Here is a 14,291-nt window from a genome sequence, read left to right as displayed (position 1 = left end):
TTTGTGCTCTTTGTTTGGGAGTTTGTTCGCTCTTGGGACTGAGAGGGATCAGACATCAATCCAGGTTCTCCACATCTTTCTAAACAAGTCTCTCCTATTTCAAACTTGTAAGTAAACAGCCAGGCAAGGCGTGTTAGTTTTACTTTGTTTTCTCAACTTGTAAATGTACCTTTTACTAGAGTGTTTATCTCTGTTTGCTATACTTTGAACCTGAGGCTAGAGGGGGGTCCTCTGAGCTCTTTAAGTTTGATTACCCTGTAAAGTTATTTTCCATACTGATTTTACAGAGATGATTTTTACCTTTTTTCTTTTAATTAAAAGCCTTTTTTTTAAGAACCTGATTGATTTTTCCTTGTTTTTAGATCCAAGGGGGTTGGATCTTGATCCACCAGGAGTTGGTGGGAGGAAGAAGGGGGGATGGTTAATTTCTCCTTGCTTTAAGATCCAAGGGGTTTGGATCTGTATTCACCAGGGAATTGGTGAAGAGTTTCTCAAGGCTTCCCAGGGAAGGGAACTAGCTTTGGGAATGGTGGCAGCGGACCAGATCTAAGCTGGTAGTTAAGCTTAGAAGTTTTCATGCAGGCCCCCACATTTGTACCCTAAAGTTCAGAGTGGGGAAGCAGCCTTGACAGTTTGTAACTCTGAAATGTTCATAACTCTGAACAAAGCGTTATGGCTGTTCTTTCAAAAGTTTATGACTGAACATAGACTTACTGGAGCTTTGAAACTTTACTGCAGAAGAAAAATACTGCTTTTAATCATTTTAATTTAAATTAAACAAGCACAGAAATCATTTCTTTACCTTGTAAAGTCTTTTTTTATTAAACTTGCCCTTTATTTTTTTAGTAGTTTGTTTAACACAGTAATATACTGTACATTTTGCTTTTTTTCGTCTCTGCTGCCTGATTGTGTACTTCTGGTTCCAAATGAGGTGTGTGGTTGACTCGTCAGTTTGTAACTCTGGTGTTCTACTATACCTATTCCAGGCTATACTCTCCTTAACAGCCTTAGAGAAGAGAGACAAAAAATGGGCTTTGCAGCATGCCTGGAAGACTAATGTTCTGGACTCTGGTAGACCACAAGAGGTGGAAGTGAGTTCCAAAGCAGGAGACCCGCACACAGAGAATGCTCTGCCAGCATCTCTCTCTTACTTTATTAAGGGAGCTTGAGCTCAAGTGCCCCCTGCTGATCTCAACTGTAACTAATATATTATGGAAAGAGATGAATTCTCAGGTAACCTGGTCGCAAACAATGGTTTAAAAGCAGCCCCTTGAATTCTACCCAGAAACTTATTGGAAATCCGTGTAGGTCACAGTACACTGGTCTGATGTGTATCTCAGATTAAACAGGCTGTAACATCCTGCACTGTATTCAGTTTCTGAATGATCATAAGGTGTATCTCCTGTAGAATGTATCACAGCAATCTAATCTCAAGGTGACAAAAGTATGGCTATTTGTGAGAAGGTCTCCTTGCAAGGCACGGATGGAGAAAAACACTCTTGGACACAGCTGCTACCTGGGCATTGAGGAGCAGCCCCAGATCAAATGCCAAGTATGCTCTTCTCTTCCCAAATAGTAGCCATACTTACTCAATAGGGGCTGCTGACATAACTCTTATAGCTGCTTCCCCAAGGCCATCCATATTGAGTCACATCCAGCTAGTGATAGTCTAGACACTGGGTAGTTTGTTACTACTACAGCTCGGTCAGCGATGACAAAGATGTAGGACTGGGTGTTAGCAGCACACTAAATGCATTGTAGCCCTTATCTTCTCACTGGTTCTCTGAGGCCTCATGAACACATTGAACAAGAGCAATGACAACATAGACCATTGTGATGCCTGACCAGAGAGAACCCTTGAGTAAGGGAAACAATTCTCCACACCTACCCGTAGGTTTATCTCAAAATGACAGGAACAGAGCCACTCAGCAGCTCCATCCATTTCTATTCGTGTCCACTAACTAGACAACCTTTTTTTCATTGTCAGTGATACCAAAGGTTTCAAACAGACTTAAATGAATCTACAGAGACACTTTATTTTTGCTCATTTCAAGGAAGAAATCAACATACACAAACCATTTAGTTTCTATCCCATATTAAAACATATAACCGGATTGATAGGGGGTTCAAAGAAATCTGAGGAAGCAAGAAACTGCCCAAGTTGTCTTGCCATAATCTACAAGTGCACAGTTCGTAAAGAAAGCTGGAGGAAGCATGTGTATTTTTAGTTTGTTGTGAAACTACAAATAGAAGTGTTACCTTGGAATCTAGTACAGTACTTGACAATTAAATCTATTTGAATGATGTAAACAGTTACCTTCCTATCTGTCCTTGTAGGAGTTCATGCATGTGTTTACTAAAGGGTTGTTTTCTTGTTTGGTCTGTTAGAACCTTTGTTTCTCTTTGTGTTAGAATTAATTCTAATTTTTAAACACTATTGTCAAATTAATATCTAGTGAATGGCTTTTTAAACGTTTGTTATTGTCTTCAGCGAGCAGAGCCTTGTTCGTTGCCTGTCTTGCCATTCTGGAATGCTGTCTCACTTTTTCTTTTTTGAATGAATTTAATGCTCATAAGATCAGTGTTCTTCTACACTGAAAAATAACTGTAAAAATGACTTGATAGGGTTCCATGTTTGTATCAGTTATTCTTTATAAAAAATATTGCTTTTGCAAGTAAACACTTCCCCCTCCCCCAACTTCCAGCCATATAGCTCAATCAAAGATTTAAGTCAAACTATTTCATTTCTTCTTGCACATCCCCATTTTGTAGGCCAAACCCTGTTCTCAATAATACCCATGGAACTCTGTTTGAACTGGAGCTGATTAGAATCTAATAACACATTCTGTTGATGAACAGGAAAAAATATGTAGCTCAGTAATCTCTGTAATGTGAATAGGAGCAAAGGTCTATGGGGGGGTTGCATCTATACAAATTCTCCTGAAGTAATAAATATACTACAGTAGAACCCTTACTTTATGAACTAATGTGGGATTCAGTTAATAAAATTGAACAACTCAATTACATGAGTTGTAGTGTAAAATTTGTAGTGTAGTGCACTACGTCACTTGTCCTTCAAACCACTACAAAGCAATTTCCAATACATTGAATGCATCAGAATGTTAGGGGATGTTGACTTGTTCTTCACAGACATCGCTTTATGTGATTTTTATGTTTTTCCCTCATCAGGAAAAATTGTTTGTATAACTGATTGTAAGATTGGTGTCTGTAAAATCAAGGTTCTACTGTATTGCAATACTACCAGCCTTCAGATAAGCAATGCTTAAAAATATCAGAGGTAATAATTATCATTTTTATATATAAGAGGTGATTTCAACTAGATACATGTAAACCGGTTAAGTGCCTGAGAAAGTTAATTGACAATTTAATCTCTGTTCTAAGAAGCAAATCATTTTAACAGACTCAGAGGAGACTTTTCAGAAATTGGAAATCCAGCCCAAGATAAGCTGATAGACAACTTCTTTGCTTCTATCTTCTCCCCAGGATCATTCTTTCTAAGTGATAAAGGCAGGCCACCCCAAGAGGCTGTTAAGGAAGCTAAGTGGTCATGGGGTGAGATAAATTACTCTTTTGGATTATGAAGTAGGACAGTTAAATGAAGTAGGGTAAGTACTTTCTGAGAATGAAAGAGTTCCCCTTCTGAATCAGTTCTACTTCCTGCAGTGTCTGGGGGTTCCTTTAAGGTCTGCTATTTAAACTTTGACTCAGCCTGGCCGTACTTAACTGCAGATGGTGGCTCGTAGCACAGAGTTGAAGTGCTGGAGTCCAGAGCTCTGATTAACAGCATGTAGAAACAATCCCTATGTCATCCCCTTTAGGACACCAAGTGTATTTAGTACAGGCGTCAGAATAGTTTAATTCTCGATGATTTTGATTAACTCTCAATACAGAAACATTCCATCTTTCTGTAGCTACTTATCTCTGTATTTTTTTTCTCACCTTTGGAGATGGGGCACTTCCATAACCACAGTACATCTGAAAGGAGGTGTATTTGAGCTTGCAGTATTGAAAATGAGCTAATCCTATATTGCCTGAAATGTTACCTCTCACATACCCCCTTGGATTAGGACTGTTCAGCACCATGGTCAATCGATTTCATTAGCTAAAATACTGGGAAGTGATATTTTCCAGTTGTGATGTCATTATAGACCGACTTTAGCTCTCTGAAAATATAAATTAAAAACTATTAATCTGATATACTTCTCCAGACATAATATAGCTTTACAGTATTTTATTTCATAGCCTTCTGATGACTTGCATGTTAACTTAATCTTAAAAAAATAAATAGTATGCTAGGTATCTCTAAACCTGCAACTGCTGGAAGTTGGGACTGGACAATGGGGTGGATCACTCAAAATAGCCTTGTTCTGTTCATTCCCTCTGAAGCATCTGGCACTGGCCACTGGGAAGACAGGATACTGACCCAATATGGCCATTCTTACGTTCTTATTTAGCTGACAAGAGAAACGCTAATATCTGAAAAGCTTATTTTAAGTCTTCACTGGTCATAGTTACAAATCTTTAATAAAATGTTTGCATTTTATCGCCTTAACTCTGAATTTCCTCTACCCAAATGAAAAGTGTGTGTGTGTCAGGGGCGAGGGGTGGCAAGCACAGGTTTTATGAGTAAATAGGTGACTATAGGCAATGGCAGAATAAAAATTCTCATATAGACACATTGAACAAGTGAGGCAAGCAGGCCTACCAGGGAGTCTTGAATAGAGAGGACTTTGCAACCACAGGAAACAAATCCAAGAAGCTCAATAAATGCAATATTTTTTACAATATAATGCTGTTTAATAAATGATTGACCTTCGTGAGTAGGTAATGTTAGGAAAAGGAACTTGAGCCAGTTCAGGAGTAATCTCTATTGATTGAATCTTTCCTGAATGAGTAAAGTTTAAGCAGTACTGCAGAGGAAAATAAATAAATTGAATCTTTCTAAGAATAATTGCCATACTGGCGTCTCAGTAGTATGGACTCTTTTGTTCCAACTCACACTTTTAAGGTCCCAGCCTTATGCAGGTGACTTAGGGGAGGACAAATCAGACTACTTATCCTCATGTCGGCTTTTAAAGAAATTCCTAAAAGCAACAGAACTGATCAGTCTTCCTCCGACTTCTAATTTGGAACCTAAGTTCATCAGTAGCTTGCCTCTTAACTGCTCAGACAATAACACTATTTCCTTTCCATAAATGTGGGTAGTCTCAAAACAGTTACATCCTTGAAGTATTTCTGAACTAGGAACAATGTCTGTCAAGCCCTAATACTGTGTTTTACAATGACAAGTTGGTGCAGAGGACAAATTTTCCTTCATTCACAAAGATGCCTTTTTGACAGATTGCAAGACAATAGCTTTACTATTTCTGCCTGAAGCCTGAAAGAGTGAGAGCAGCACAATCTAGATGACAAAAGAACATTACAAATTTACTTAGCAAGAATGTAACTAGTCAGAAAATCAAGCTTCCTGTTCATTCTTTACTGTTTAACAGCACAAGAAGGGAAGGCTTCTAAACTTGGCGCAACCAAGTAAATCAAATTTTCCAGAGGCCTATGGAGTGAAAGGCAAGAGTTTTTGAAAAATGTTAGAGGTCACTTTGCTAAATGGGTAGAAAAAATTATTCTGAGGGGAAGCTGAAGTGAAGTAGCTAGTTCATCCATTTTCAAACCACTACAAGTGAGGCTTGCAAATCTCATTTGATGTACTCTGAGTGAAGAGTGGTGTGTGTACTGCCTTGATTATTATTAAATCACTTCCCAAAGTGAGACCTGTGACCTGCACTTCTGTATGTACTTACTGTAGTACTGGCAGAAGTAAGAACTAGAGAAGAAATGATCCAGTCAACAATATTTTCTCCTGACAATTTGTGCATCCATATAATCCTTTTATATGGTTAAGAAACACACTGCTGCAAAGGAACTGTGTTTTGCCTTTTCACTTTCTTGTATCAGCAGAAGACTTAAATATTATAGTGTATGTCTCAGAAATGACCTTGATAGAGACTTGTGGCCTCTGTCATCTTGCAGTGAGGCACTCAAAGTATGCTTCTGTGGTGTTTTTCTTTAAGAATAAAGTAACTTGCCTGGATTAGCTTTAAAGCATTTTAGCTTTTACCCCTATACAGTGAAACCTGTCTGAAGTAACTGTGCAAGGGATAACTGACCATTTGTTTTCTATTAATGGCTGATCTTTAAAAGGACAACAAAATTGTACAGAAATGTTAGTTATTACATCAGTGATATCTTAGAAGGTGACCTGCAAAGGAAACAAAATTTGGCTTGAATTTTTTTGCTACTTTATGATAAAAAGCCAGAAAAATGTTCTGTTTTGCATTTGGTTTTTAAACTCTGCTTATTTTTTTCCCATTAGAGATTCAGGGCCTGTATAGTCTGAAAGGTTCTACAATAACTGGAGAATAAGTGACCCGGTGACATCACTGAGAGTGAAAGTTGAATTAAGAGGTTTTTTTAAAGTCACTGTTTAAAATATTCTTGGGTTTTTTTTTGTTACTACCTGTTCAAATTAAATGACTACCATTTTGGATAAAGGAAGCCTTTAATAAAGGTTCCATATCTTTGCCCTTCGGTTAAGGTGCTATGAACTCACAAATGTCTCTTTGACCTTCTGCAGATCTTCCAAACAAACCAGAACAGACCAGCTTTACATTCCTAATATTTCTAAGATTAAAAAAAAAAAAAGAACCTTTAAAAGCCTTCTAGAACTTCTTTATTAATCATAAAAGGCGCAAGCCCCATTTTAAAAAAAAAAGTTTTGCAGGCCATCTTTAAGAAGGGAAAGTATTGCCTATTGAAGGTGCCCCTTAGTGCAGGTTCACTATATTTAGCATGTTTTGCATCTGGAACATTCCACAAATTAGATACAGACTGAATAGTTTCTGTATTAATAAAGTGATTGTAGAAGTGTCAGAGCCTTGTTGATTAAGCATGGTTTCCTAGATGTTATCACATTTCTCCCTTAATTTACAAAGAAAACATGAAGAGTTCTTCTGGTATACATATTTTTAAAGGCCACGCATAAGAGAGATGGGAGGGGTAAAATAGGGGAAGTGTTGGGTTTTTTCCTGTCATTGCTTGCAACAGCAAACTTCCTTCCAGGGTATTTCATTGTAAATGGTAATGCCTATTGCTAAGTCCTTGTGTAAGAAAAGTATAATTAAAAGGTTGGAAGGTTGCAGGGGTTTGCTTGCATCTCCCTTGGAAGAAATTGGAGCTTCCTTTGAAAGTTGGCCTCATTGTTTGCCTAGCAGGAATATATGCAGATTGTGTTAATAGTTACTTATTAAAAGGTTTACACTTCAAAAACTATTTCCAAAGTGTATAGATGTTAGTCTTAAATCAATTACATATAATTGCCTGATACATTAATGGGATCTCATTATCAGTTTTTACTATTGTAAAATAAATAGATGAGTAGTTTTTAGTGTATTTGAACTACATTGAATAATTTTATACTTAAAAAATTATATATAACCCATTCAAATATGTATAGTACTAGTCTTGTATTGCAGCCATCTCTATTGCTGTTGTGAAGATTTCATGGATAATTTGGGGGGAAATATTAGATTGTTTGTAAAGGGTAATACAGTAAATCTTCAGTGTTAAGTTAGGAGAAATTTGGTTTGGAAAAGTACTGCTATCTGCTTGTCAGTGAGATTTAAAAAAAAAAAAAAACTTGGTCTAGCATTCTCAGAAATTGAGGTATCTGCAGAATGATAGTTTGATGCCAATACTTTTTCTCCAGCTGCAATCCTTTTTTCTGAGGTTACTAAATATGGCAGAAAGCATATGATTTTAAAATGTCCTGCTCAAAAAATGAAGATTTGAACAAGGAAAAGCTGACTTTCACAAAGAGTGTAAATTTTTGCTGAAATATTTGGGGTAAGTGCGGTGCTAGAACATTTTGTTCTTTTTCTAGTCACAGTAGTTGATGCTATTTTAATTTTGCTAAGAGAGAGCCTAGTTTAAGCAAGAATGGTTCCTCATTCTGTTCAGAGTCACTGTACTTTCTGGGGAAAAATGTAAAATAATCAGTTTGACTTTTTCTTGTTTGTGTCTGTGAGAAGTTTAGTACTTTGAGGTGCAGAATCTGTATCCCTAGAGCAGGGGTGGCCAACCTGAGCCTGAGAAGGAGCCAGAATTTACCAATGTATGTTGCCAAAGAGCCACAGTAATACGCCAGCAGCCCCACATCAGCTCCTCCTGCTCCCTGCGCCTCCCACCCACCAGCAGCCCTGCCAATCAGCGCCTCTCCTTCCCTCCCAATCAGCTGTTTTGTGGAGTGCAGGAGGCTCTGCGAAGTGTGGGGGGGGGCAGGGAGGGAGGAGCGAGGGCGCAGCAGGCTGAGGAGAGGGGATGGGAAGGGGTGGCGTAGGATCAGAGCCAGGGGTTGAGCAGTGAGCATCCCCAGCACATTGGAAAGTTGGTGACTGTAGCTCTAGTCCCAGAGTCGGTGCCTATGCAAGGACCTGCATGTTAACTTCTGAAGAGCCGTATGTGGCTCCGTAGCCACAGGTTGGCCACCTCTGCCCTAGAGAGTGATGCCTTCTATATAAGAGGGAACATTGTCAGGTCAAATTTGGGTTTTGTAAAAATAAACCTTCAAGAAACCTACAACAAATAGAAATATTTTAAACTCCAGTAATTCCAAATGAAAGGTTGTTTAAAGTAAAATGACCCTAACATTGTTTAAATAATTTAAGGTGTTTAAAACATAGATTTAAAAAAAGGAAAGTTTTAGAATTATTTTTAAATCTTAGTTATCTTAGCAACAAAACAAGGTAGTGTAGGATGCGTTGCCTGTTTTTCCTCAAATCTGATCCAAAAGGACCACCTTGAGGGGAGTTAGCTGATAAGCTCCATGCCCATTCAGTCCTTGGTCTCTTTGCTCAAAGCACAAGGATGCCAGCTACTGGGTTTTTTTTATTCTGTTTGAACACCTGCCCAGTGGGAGTTACTGGAATGAGATCATTATGTTTAAGTCACTGAACTGTTGTCAAGTAACTTCTTAACTGGGCTGGATTAGAATTCATGGTATACAGTTAGTGGTAACCAGTTTTAATTGAAAGAGCCAAAATGTATTTGAAAAATTATTTGCTTTTATTTTAGCTGAGCTGTTCTAGAGTTTTATTCTCTAGGTCCTCTTCACACATACTATCTCCCAAAATTGTTAAATGGACTTTAAATTTATTTTCATACTTCAAAAAGAGTAAAATACCAGGCTTAGACTTTCTAAAAATATATCAAATGTAGTTTATTTTGGTAAATGGACTACTCTGATCTCAAACAGGGAAAGGGAAACAAAAAGAGACACTAAACTTTCACTTTAGCTGAAGCTTTCATTTAAAATAAACAAAGTTTGTTAATTTAAAAAACGAATGAAGTAGTTTTGGGTACTGTACCAACCCCTGACTATCTGCCTATTTGGGGAGTTTACAACCACATTTTCCTATTCCTTAATGTTGTTCTGTCCCTTGTTGCTATATGAAAGATTTGCATGTAGACTGCACATGTAGCTGTGACTAGAGCCACAGGTTCTCCCATGGCAGCAAGTCTGTATAATTCCCTAGTGAAAGAGAATACATTGCCTTTCTTGTTTGTAGCTTCTACATTGTTCCTTCACCTGTCTGTCCATTCCTTGATGTTAGGGATTTTGTACTGAGCATGTTTTTTCTTCCTACAATAAAACTTAATTTTTCTGTATTGCATTAAAGCTTTGACTACTTTGGTTACATTTGTTAAGCATTTTCAAATCTTCTGGGTACTTATTTGCTAATAACACTGCTCTACAGCCAAAATGCTTCTGAAATAAATGTAGTCAAATTTTACTAATTCTGGGTCACTGAGAACGAAAATGATGCTTAAAATTGTTGATTGGCTCTAGTTTTCAAGATATGCTATTGGGCCAGTATATACGACCCTTGACTTGGGAATGGCGGAGGATAAGTGAGTTATAAAGGGAAGGGATCTCAATTTAAACCAGAAATGACTAAAATACATCTTTGACTGGATCTATGAATAAATCTATGACTGGGTTTGGACAGTACTTGCTTTTTAGGTAAAATAATGAATGATGCAATCTGAAGCTGGTATTGCATCATACATGATATGAATTGCATCATGTTATTCCTAGAAGTCATGGATGATGCAATCATAACGAAGCTTACATCACTCTGCTGAACAAATTGCCCTATATCAGCTCTAGAAATCATAGTGTCGTGCTATCTTATTTGTCAGTGTTTGATTTTTGCAAAGGGACACATTTCTGTTTAGCCGAAGTGAGCAGAGATGCCTCGTACTTGTGTGAACAGTGCAGATAACTTCTGCTATGTTTGTGATGAAGTGACTTTTGTGTCACAAAAGCGCAGTATAACCACTATGGTTAAGAAAGCCTATCACCTTTATTTTGGCTGCAAAATTGGAGATCAGGACAAGAGGTGGGCCCCACACACATGCTGCAACACTTGTGCAACAAATCTTCGCCAGTGGTTGAACAGGAAAAGGAAATCTATGCCTTTTGCGGTGCCAATGATTTGGAGAGAGCCAACAGATCATACCAGCAATTGTTACTTCTGCATGGTGCCTCCAGTTGGGAAAGGTGTGTCAAAGAAGAAAAAGTGGACTGTGCATTATCCAAACATTCCATCAGCTATTCGCCCAGTACCCCACGGAGAAGGACTGCTGGTTCCTGATGCACCAGAATCATTCTCACTTGAGTCAGATGAGGAAGAGGATGAAACTTCTGGTCCTGAACCATCAATGTCACAGGACCCACATTTTCTCCCATCCTCCTCCTCTGAACCACACCTCATAACACAAGGTTCACCTTGTCAGGGATTTGGAACTACCCAAGAGTAAGGCAGAGCTGTTGGGCTCCAGACTACAGCAGTGGAATCTCCTGGCAGGTGATGTTAGGGTTTCCATGTTCCGTGACCGTCAAAAGGATCTTGTCCCATTCTTCTTCATGGAAGGTGATCTTGTAGCCTGCAACAACATCGATGGTGTGATGGCAGCCCTCAACATCGTTCACGATCCAGATGAGTGGAGACTGTTCATAGATTCATCGAAGAAGAGTCTTAAAGCTGTTTTACTGCATAATGGCAATGTTTTGCCATCAATTCCAGTTGGTCATGCAGTCCATATCAAGGAAACCTATGACAACATGAAACAACTTTTGAGGTGCATAAACTATGACCAACATCAGTGGCAGCTTTGTGGCGATTTTGAAGGTTGTTGCTCTCTTGCTTGGTCTGCAGACTGGATACACAAAGTACTGCTGTTTTCTCTGCGAATGGGATAGTCGTGCAAGAGATTCCCAATACATCAAGAAAGATTAGCCACTCCAACAGTCATTGGAGCCTGGGAGCAAAAGTGTTCAGTATCCACCACTTGTTGAATCAAGGAAAATTTTGTTAGCACCCTTACACATCAAGCTGGGTCTGATGAAGAACTTCGTCAAGGCCATTGACAAAACACAAGCAGCTTTCAAGTACCTCTGTGGAAAATTTCCAAGGTTAAGTGAAGCTAAGGTAAAGGAAGGTGTCTTTGTTGGTCCTCAGATTCGTGAACTTCTTTAAGATGATGCATTTGACCATGCACTGCGTGGCAAGGAAAAGACGGCATGGAAAGCCTTCCAGTTAGTGGCAATAAATTTTCTCGGAAACAACAAGGCAGACAACTACAGGTTGTTGGTGGAAAACCTCCTCAAGGCATACAAAAGCCTTGGTTGCAACATGTCACTAAAGATACATTTTTTGCACTCCTATCTAGATTTTTTTCCACCGAACTGCGGAGCAGTGAGCGAGGAGCACGGCGAGCAATTTCATCAGGACATTGCAACAATGGAGAAACGCTATCAGGGCAAATGGAGCCCATCAATGCTTGCAGACTATTGCTGGACAGTGACAAGAGATGCTCCATTTAATGAATACAAGAGATAAGCCAAGAAGCGTTGAGTAAACACTGAATAGGACTAAACTATGTACATAATAGTTTTTTGCTTTTTGTTTCATAATACATTTTATTTATATAACCCTTTTGCTGATTTTTAAAGTGTTACATAAACAGGGCAGGTGAAATATCATGTAAAGCAACCATAAACATGAAAAGTCCTAGGTTTACAATTTATGATTAAAACTCTACTATCTACACAATATACATAGACATAAAATGTAAAAACTTAAATATCTTAGAAACAGTAGCCAATCAGTTGTTTTAATTGTCGTATTTGAATTCAGCACATCAAAATACATAATAAATAGCACATTTTATCTCTGAAGCAGACGACTTCTCAAAAACTGTAGACCAGTGTAATCCAGTGAGTTGTGGATAGACCATATAGGAGTTAGTCGAGAGAAGGGACATCTGACTGTGCATCTCAAAGGGGAAGGTGATTTGTGAAACTCAAGCTCAACATTAGGACACAGGAGAACAAGCCTCCGTGACAGACACATTGAGCACAGATGGGGACTGGTCAGAGGTATGACTTCTAGGTATGATAAAGTGCATGTATTTTGCAGCACAGCTAAACATGTGACAGTCAGAAGAGGTAGCATATTTTTAAATAAAAAAGGCAGTGGGAAGGCAAGAGGAAGTATAGTATAGTTGTGGCAAGGACAAGAAACTATTGAGCTAAACTTTCAGAAAAATGGAAATTCAGCTCCAATGAATCAAAAATGTAGGCAACTCAATCATAAGTAAATAGTCAAATACACCAAAAAATAAAAATCTTTAAGCATATTAGAGGCAAGTAGCCTGTCCGGGAACTGATGGGTCTCCTGGACAGCTAGTGGGTAAAGAGAGAAATTAATGAGGGTAAACAGAGCAGAGAAAACAATCTTTCATCTGTCTTCACCCCTGATAATGTTGGTAGGATACATATCATTTTGAGTAATAAAATTACCAAGTGGCAAATCGTGGTGCTGGAACAAAGCGATACAGTAAAGCAAGAAAGCTTCAACAAAACTGAAGAAATAAGAATGAAGTGGCTAAGATGCAGGTCATTAAAATAATCTTCTATACTAGAAAACTAAACGTTAGTACATATACACTTAAAGAGCTAATGGGTTGATCCCGGATATTAAACTAGCGTGCTTCAGTTCAGTGCCAGGTAAACTGGTTGAAACAATTATTTATGAAATACCTAAATGAGCATGAGATGAGGACAAATAAGCACATTCTCACTTCTGCCTCTGAACAGAGTAAGAGACCATAAGAACTGGAGCTGCATCAGTTAGAACAATTGATGTCTGGAAAATTCCTAAGCCTCTAAGCTATCTGTGGTGGAGCATGGTCAGTAAAACTTAGCCCTAGACTAGAGAATGCCTTCAGATTCCTCTGTGGATAAAAATCTTAAGTGGTAGCATAGTTTCATACAGAACTGTCATTGGAGTTCTGAGATCCAGGAGTGAGGATCCTACATGAAGATAATGAGTGTACTCAATTTTTCTTTGAATCTTCTAGAACTGTTTCAACAAAATAATGGACTTGGTAGATGATGATAAAAATACTTTTCAAATTACAAAGAGGCCTTTGACAAGGCTCTTAAGGAAGCTAAAAAGTCACTGGGTAAGAAGTAAAGTATTATCCTGGAGCAGAAATCAAGAAACAGAGTTGGAGTAAATGGTCAGTTTTCATCCTTTCAAAGGATTAACGATGGGGTGCCCAAGAGATTTGTATCAGAGCTGCTGTTCATGATCTGGAGAAGGGAGTGAAGAATGGGGTAGCAAAATGTGCAGATGACATAATTTTTTAGGGATTTGGGGTCTGTGGTTGCTTTATCTTACAGTAGTGCAGTTTGATTCCTCACACCACCTCAGGTGGTGTAAAGCCACCTTTGTGCCGCTGACTTTTAGGATGAACAGCTTAGAACCTAGCATCTGCGGTATCATTGTGAACAGGTCATGTGTCCTCTGCTCAGTGCATAGTGGTGGTCCAAAAAGCAAACAAAAGTTGACATATAAAGAACAATGTAGAAACTACTGAAAATATTATAGAGGCATTATAAAATTGGATGAATTACTCTCACCGTGAACATTTTTCAGTTCTAGTCATCCAATCTGGGGAAAAGATTCTTATGTCTCACAAGTTAAATGACCCAGAGATGAGCAGTGAAGATGACAAGTGGAGGCATAGAACGATGTCCATATGATGAAGGAGAAAGACATGAGCAGTATATAGGGTGACCAGATGTCCCGATTTTATAGGGACAGTCCTGATTTTTGGGTCTTTTTTCTTACATAGGCTCCTATTAC

At 38.5% G+C, this 14,291-nt stretch overlaps 1 protein-coding gene across 5 annotated transcripts in view; it reads left to right on the top strand.

The window, feature by feature from the left end:
- CDK8 (cyclin dependent kinase 8) overlaps positions 1-14,291 on the top strand; it is a 154,178-nt gene that overhangs the window by 92,539 nt on the left and 47,348 nt on the right. Inside the window, exon 1 of one of the 5 annotated variants that reach the window (XM_054015401.1) lies at positions 3,607-3,626. The exons of 3 other annotated variants lie outside the window; for them this stretch is intronic. The gene's annotated coding sequence lies outside the window, so the exon portion shown is untranslated. Of the gene's footprint in view, positions 1-3,606; positions 3,627-7,801; positions 7,921-14,291 lie in introns of those variants that run through there. One more of the 5 variants, XM_054015400.1, reaches the window with a different exon arrangement.

This window comes from Malaclemys terrapin, chromosome 1 (genome assembly GCF_027887155.1).
Source record: "Malaclemys terrapin pileata isolate rMalTer1 chromosome 1, rMalTer1.hap1, whole genome shotgun sequence".
Classification (NCBI taxonomy): domain Eukaryota; kingdom Metazoa; phylum Chordata; order Testudines; family Emydidae; genus Malaclemys; species Malaclemys terrapin.
This window is presented reverse-complemented; position numbering and strand designations above follow the sequence as displayed.